Below are 7,869 nucleotides of genomic sequence, written 5' to 3'. Positions count from 1 at the left end.
ATCGAACAGCAGAACTGAAACTTTGCAATGTACATCAATTATTCCCTCTTTTTTTCTACACTGATAGAAAAAATGGTTGCAGTTACTACAATCTCACTATAATTTATAGTCATTTTACGAGCCAACCACATTTTTATAATTCTTCTAACTACGCAAGTTATGGGTGACCTAACGATGTATTATAGTTCTCATAGATACAACTTTGGCCCATGCAACTTACGATATGGTTGTCATAAACCAAAACGAGTTTTTAATTAATAGTTGGCATCACTGTGTCTACGGTTGCTATTACTAATATTAAAGTAATAATTACTATAATAATGATATTCCTGACTATACGTATTTTACTATGCAATTCTAGTTTCAAACACTGCATATTTTTCTATCAATGTATGTACATTAATTTTACATCTTATTGTCAGTAATGCGTGTTGCCTTTTCTTTTCGTTTGAAATACACGCGGGCAGGTTCACAGAGAGAAAAAAATAGTTGCAGTTACCACAATCTCACTATAATTTATAGTCATTTTTGGACCCAACCATATTTTTATAATTCTTCCAACTACGTAAGTTATGGTTGACCTAACAATGTCCCGAGTGGAAATTAATCTCACTTGTACCCAGTCATGAGCTAGCCAATACGTGTCTTATGTTGCCCCTGTCTAGCCGAAGTAGATAGCGCTGAGACAGTAATGTAACGCTTTTGCATTTTAGGTACTGGCCAAATATGTTGTCTCATAGCGAACTAAGAAAAATTACCTAGCTACTAGGTAGTATAGTTTAGGCAACTATTAGACAATTTGAAGTATAACAAATGAGTATAGTAGCAGACTAATATGACTGTCTAGTAATCAGCCAGCCTGGGCTAGATTAAAAATATATGAAAAAAAAATTTTTATTTTTTTCCACTGATTTATTATTTTTTACATTCGTGCCACATATTTGTAACTTATTCTGAAAGTTTTTTAATTTAATTAAATTAATATATGTGTCATTATTTTAAGATTTCCACTTACCAAAGTCGGGATTCGAACCTGATACCATAGGCGCCGCTAGGGTTATGAAGTCATTCACTCTATCCACTCTGCTACTGAGTATTTGTGACTTTATTCATCTTCATTTATCACATTATCATTCATAATTGTGACCAGCATATCGTTTCATATGCTCGTTGTCAGTATTAATATTATCGTTATCATTTTCATTATAAATTGACTGGAGATTAGTATCAGTTTGAATAAAATCATTCACAATATTTGAACTACAAACTCTCGAAAATGTACTGGCAATATTTAAATATTTATTTAAAGTTCCAATTATAAGTAACAAATAAAATTAATTAAAGAACAAACAATCATTAAACTTGTATAAAGAAATATGATAGAGTTTTACTTAGGTACCTGAAGAATGGTTAGATTGTGAAATACTCTTTAACGCAGATCTAATAAGATGTTTCCGGACGCGATTGCGAGTTTTTTCTCTTCTATTCATGTTTTACTAAATATTTTAGTAATTTATATTAATATTTATGTTTTGCTATAACAAAACTTAATTGTAATAGAATGTAAAATATTTATCTTGTATACGTTATCTCGTCACTACTATTTAAGAGGTTAGCTAATATTTTCCAGGGCCATCTCTTCTAATATTTATAATACAGATATATTACCTATGTACTATGAATATTGCAATAACAACCACAAGTAAAATTTCGAATAACTATATGTAATAGTAATTTCATTATATTCATTGGTTACATCACTTTGCACTCATAAAGAATAGTACAAGATAGTATCTTTCAAAGAAAAGATAAGTAATCTTATACGAATGCGTAAACTTATCCGTATTTATAACACCCTAAGCGGTTTTTTACTTACGAGAGAGTCTTGTACCGCGTCCCTCTAGTGAAGACATTCCGAACCACTTCACTTTTGTTTACCATGCGAATAGTAAAGTGGATGATAGAAAGTATAGTTAAATTTACTATTATTGTACTTGCACCTACTATATAAAACTAATTAATTCAGTTACTATTCACCATCTTAATATTTTACCAGAATAATGGTTAAAAGCTTCATAAATAATAGTAAAATTTTTATGCTGGTTGGCATCACTATATGACTATGTGGTTGTTATTACTAATATTATAGTGATAATTACTATAAAAATGATATTCCTGACTATAATTATTTTACTATGCAATTATAGTCGCAAATACTACGTACTTTTCTCTCTGTGTTGCAATACGGATATCGCGCTGTTAAATTTCGGCACTTTTCGTTTCCACGTCGGACTAGTTTCCGTGCATAACGTAACAATTCGAAAACGTGCGTGACTGCCTTTTATTTCGAATAAAAGAAATTAATTGCCTTCTTTTGCGCGGGAATAAGCAGGCTCTCGGCCGAATGGATGAGATGCGATCGTTGTTCGTTTCCCCTATCAACGTCGGACGCCAGTATTGTATTTTCGCCGACTCGCTAACCCTTTTCTGTCCCTTCGGCAATATGCAGCACGCCAGTTGCGGTCGTAATTCTCTTCACGGCCGAGAAATAATTGCAGCCGCGTTTTATTGTATCCGCAAGCTTTATTTCCGCAACGCGTGTTACCCTTTTACCTTTTACGACTGCTTATACTCGTACATCCGCGTCGATTGTTTTCTCTCGAGGCGATAGTTGAGGAGAAGAGATCGCGCAGAAAATGTCTTGCTTTGAGAATATGATCCTTTTTTTATTTGCAAATAAGTATATACTTGAGAAATTTTTTCGTACATATTGAATCTTGACAGTCTCATTTCTGTACCCATACAGTAATCACGCGTTTCTAGAGAGATATAATGTTTCTGTAGCGACATTCCTAACTGGACCTAATGGCATTTGACCACATGCCGTACGTCGACTAGAATCTGTTGATTGCACTTGAAAAGGGCCAAAACCCACAGCCGAAACGTTGTGTGAATAAAGGAAGTTTTCTGTTGCCAATTGTGTCGGATTATTCAACCTACTTGTTAACCAATTACTGGCGATTCAGTATTCCAAAATTTTGCTTGAATCTTGAATCTAATGCTTGGAATATTTAGAGATAAACAGCCCTTATTATAGATATGCGGTTACTGTGTGTATATGCAAGATGGTGGATCTCTATCTCTTCTTCTATTCGCACGCTCGATTTCGAGCGCCGCCGCGACCCTTCTGCATACATCTGTGTGTCTGTCGTACACTATCTTTTATTATCTTCCTTTCTCTAGACCAAGTTTCGCATTGGGTCAGGTTGCTTCGAGAGCCATTAATCGCCACAGATAGTAAATGAAACTGTTCTAAATATCGACAGCGAGAGCGCACTCCACTTTTATTGGGGTTTAATTAACGCCGGAGAGGATTGCGGAGGGTCGAAAACGCGGGCGAGTTTATCTCCGCGAATCTAAATTTCGGGACGAGTATTATCGACCCTTTTCCGCAGAGAGCGTTTCGGGATTCACGTGAGCCCGGACGCCATTGCCCCCTCGTTATTTTTATACTTATGCAGATCTCGAGATTTGTCGGAGGCCACGATTTGCAATGCAAAGCCCCGGCGCAGTCGAGGGATATTGTTCGCCTGCGAGCTCGTATTTAATTAAGGAGAGCCTGACGAATTTATTAGTATCTCGTAAGGACGATTTCGAATTTACATGAAAGACTCGCCGAGATATTTAACACAATGTTATTATTCCATTACCAATCTTCGTCATTGGCTGGTTATTCCTGTAGAAAATTAATTACTAAAAAACTGTCTTTTCCTGCAAGCGATGATCGATACATATGGTACATAGATGTGTATGCGCGTGTTAGTAAAAATCAGCTTGGGGCATTATTAATGCTTAGCTAATTACACACGTGTTATATTAATTTGACTCGGATAATTCGTAAAAGGGACGAAAGTACAATTTAACTTTAGTTTTAAATCGGTCAAACAATTAACGTTAAAAAATTAGACGTAGCAAATTGTGCGGCTCGTCGTTGTAATTTTTCCCGAAAGTCTTCAAAATTCGTAAAAAAGGAATCGATGTAGCGAATTTAGGGCACTCTATGTAATGGAATTAGTTGCGCAGTCTAATCGAAAAGCCACATGCTTATAAAAGATAATGAGTTTAAAAATTTCGAAGTATACCGGGCGCGGAGTAGACGTGAAGAGTGCATGCTCGTGTCATTTAATGTTACGTTTAATTAATGGCCTAAAGGGGTCGAGAGTGACAATAGCGAATGGCGTTCCGTGTGTACTTTTCTGGGAAATTAATTCGGTAAATGCGACCGGGGCCGCTAGAACATCGCCTGTCTAGCCATCGCGAGAGTGATCACCTAGTAATATTGCATCTACATACCCGGTGCTCCGTACCTCGTATGTTTTCTTTTAACTAGAGGTTGTGTTTCGGCATAAATTAATTTGTTCAGACAACATTAGCTATTTTTCTCCTTTAAAATACATATTTATGTACATACCAAAGGTTCCTTTATTTGTATCGCGGTTTGTACATTTGAAATTTGTTTCCAGATTGTACTTGCAAAGGACCCGATAAAGAGGTCGAAACGTTGTGACTTAAGTCATGATCACTTTTTGCCAGTCTGTTCGATTAAAAAATTTTTTTTCTCCTTGTCTAGAGATTATGCCCTAGAAATGTTTCGAATCGATTCTTTCCGTGCCAAAACTTAATATTCCACGCGAAGAGGATTTTAAAAATTTATCCTGAAAATCGTGTGATCGTGGGCTAATATGGCATTTTGAAGAACTTCGTGAGAGTTTTTGAAATTTTACCAATAAAATGTATATTCAGTATAATTACTAGTGAAATGTATGTGAAAATTTCAAAAAAACTCATAAAATTTTTCGAAATGCCGTGTTGCCCCACGATTACACTACTTTCAGGATAAATGTTAAAAGAAAATTCTCTCCGTGCATGTTTTTCTTACGAACTTTGTTATCATCGTTTACTAGAATTAAATTTACCTGCAATTATTAAATATATATGATTCGTTTATATTTTATTTGTATGACGATTCATAACTCGAGAATTATTCCGGCGACGAAACGGGCGATCTCTTTTCCGGGAGAAAGTACGCAATATCAGAAACACCCTGTGCATACGAGTTGCCACTGCAGTGATTATACGGATTGCATATTGCGCACGTTTACTTGCAACGCCATGCGTCGCGTCTTTTGCAGAGGCAGCGAAAACCCGTGTCGCTCTTAATCGTCCCTGCATTTATGTATATTTTACAGGGAAATGTGGTAAAGGGTGAAACGAAGAGCTCTTTCCATGGTTTTCCACGGAGTACGGAAAATAAATAACGAGATTAACGCATTTCGAAGGAAAATTTAGTAGTACGGTACGGATGATTTATGCACCCCATTTTGTGGAAAATGCAACGGCCATATATTCCAAACGTTTCGATATATCAAGAGATTCTTTCGGGTCTCCATATTTCATACAAAAATTCAAAAAGGTACATACATCTCGCGTAGCAATGGCACGAACAGTCGATCGGGCTATCCGTCAAAGAATTAAAGAAAATATATAAAATTGCGCTTACTCGTATCGTGCGCGATCTCATTTCTGTCCTTGTCAATTTTAGAATTGGATTTGCGAATATTATTGCAATATCGCCGAAAATAAGAGTGAAAATCGATCACTTTTGTGGGACAAAGTCGGCACAAAGCGCGGAGCGCCGGCCATCGCGGCGGGAAATTTAACTGCCGAGCAATTTTCGCTCGGGCTCGATGTTGCGGCAATTAATACCGCTACCAGACTGGAAACTACGGCCATACGAGACAACGCGAGACGTGCACCCGACGTTTCGGGAAAAGGCCTATTAGTATGCGCCGGCCGTTTCGGTTCGGTAACCGCGCCGGCACGGGGCTTCAAATCTCGGGATTACGCGCGTGCGTTCACTGCCTGCACGCGGCGTTCGATAAAATAGGCGTTCGGTGCACGTGGCGGTATTCCCTGGCGAATCCTGAAATAATATTCGTCGAACGAAAATACCGCGGGGCGAGCGGAGTCCTGATCGATTAAAGGGGGCGAGGGCCTTGAGGTAGCTTCAGAAATTTCAAGATGATAGATAAATCTTTCTCTGTGCTAATCTCAGGTAAATTTTAATTTCGATAGAATCTGCAGGATGTGGCTACCAAGATATTCAACATCAATGCGTAGAACTGCAGATGGCGTTTAATAAACTTCTCATCGGGATTTCAGTTGAAAAAGAAATCGTTTTGATTTTTCACCGAATATCGCAACATCGTTTCATTCCTAAATGTATTTGCTAGCGAACGCTTTGCACAGCCGGAAATAGAAGGGTCAACGGGGCAATCGCCGCGAAATTTGTCCGCCCGAAACACACGTGAACTTTTTGGCAGTTTCATTTTGACACATGCGACACGTTGCATGTGAAATTCGCATTTCACTTCGAATGCGGCGAACGTATTTGCGAATGCAGTTACTGGAATTTTAACGAGATCCGCCGATAAAATTATTTCGGCGGTTATTCGATTTATTTCAGGCCTGATTAGACATTTCTGCGAGGTGCGAATGCAATTGATTAATTTATGATAATAAATTTAATTGGCCACGTAAATGTACTCCCGTAAAGTTGGAATGCTGCGTAAATAATGCCAATGCTATTTACGAACTTTTGCAGAATTTCACTCAAAGTTTAAGGATATATCTGAGCTATTTCAAAATAGTACCAAATTGATGAAACTTCGGGAAACACTTCCTTTGTTATCTGTAATATACTGAAAAAAATTTTAAGTAGATTTACTAAATCGTTAGAGAGTAATTATTATTTCAATTAGGTCTGATTTTACACGTGTTCTTATGGGAAACGCAATTTTCTTGAACGAAATGAGTAATAAAGGATAGAAAAAATAGTACCAAAATTTTAATTTTTTTATACATATAGACCACGGATTATTGGAACTTTGTGCAAAATTCGATTAGGTTTCACAACAGGGTTTAGGAGAAATTAATTATTATTCATGACAATTTTGCGGTTTCTGTAATATGTCAATTACTGGACTGTGGAAGTGCGGCAACGTCGCAATCAGCTCAGTCTTTTCTTCTCGCACAATTTGAACTTTTTTTCTCAAAAATCCACATCTTTGTTGCGCAAGTCTCTTTCGATACGTACTTTCACTAATTATTCTACCTTTCCACCGATACATTTTTGTGGCTTTTGACATTGTGATGCAGGACTAAACAGAGGTTAGCTCGCAATGTCAAAAGTGCATTGCTATCAACCTTCAAGCCATAAACTTAATATCGCGCTGTTGCCACGCTTAACCCGTTTCATAGAGGGTCGGATATTAATATTAATAACAAATAATATTTATAGTTATTGTTTAAATAATGCATATTTACCTTTTTAACTATATTCCAATTACTTTTCTGTATTACACTGCTAGATAATGGTGTTAAATAAATAAGAAATTTGATGTTCTAAGGTTGAATTCAGAGCATTTTCACTGCCAAAAGTTTTATTGTAAAAAGTTGCAAAATGGCAAATAAACCTAATAAAGTGCTGAAAAATGTGAAAAATAACTTTTTAAAAATAAATATATTATGTTAGTTACCATTTATATCAGTTATCACTACACGGAAAAAACAATATAGTTGTCACAAACAGAATTCTGGTTGTGTCAACCAGATTAAATAGTAAAATATGGAACAACTAATTATCTGGTTGTTATAACCACAGAGCAATGGTTAAATGACATTGTTGCAGCAGTGACGATACCTGGTTGCCTTAACCAGACTGCTTCTTGATACTTCAACTATGCATGTTTTAATAGCTACTGCACTATTTGGTTGGCTTGGATAAAATGTCTGGATGTAGTATAAAAA

This window comes from Vollenhovia emeryi, unplaced genomic scaffold, assembly GCF_000949405.1.
Source record: "Vollenhovia emeryi isolate VEMERY1.0 unplaced genomic scaffold, V.emery_V1.0 DF939311.1, whole genome shotgun sequence".
In the NCBI taxonomy this organism is placed as follows: Eukaryota; Metazoa; Arthropoda; class Insecta; order Hymenoptera; family Formicidae; genus Vollenhovia; species Vollenhovia emeryi.
Note: the sequence above shows the minus strand (reverse complement) of the source record.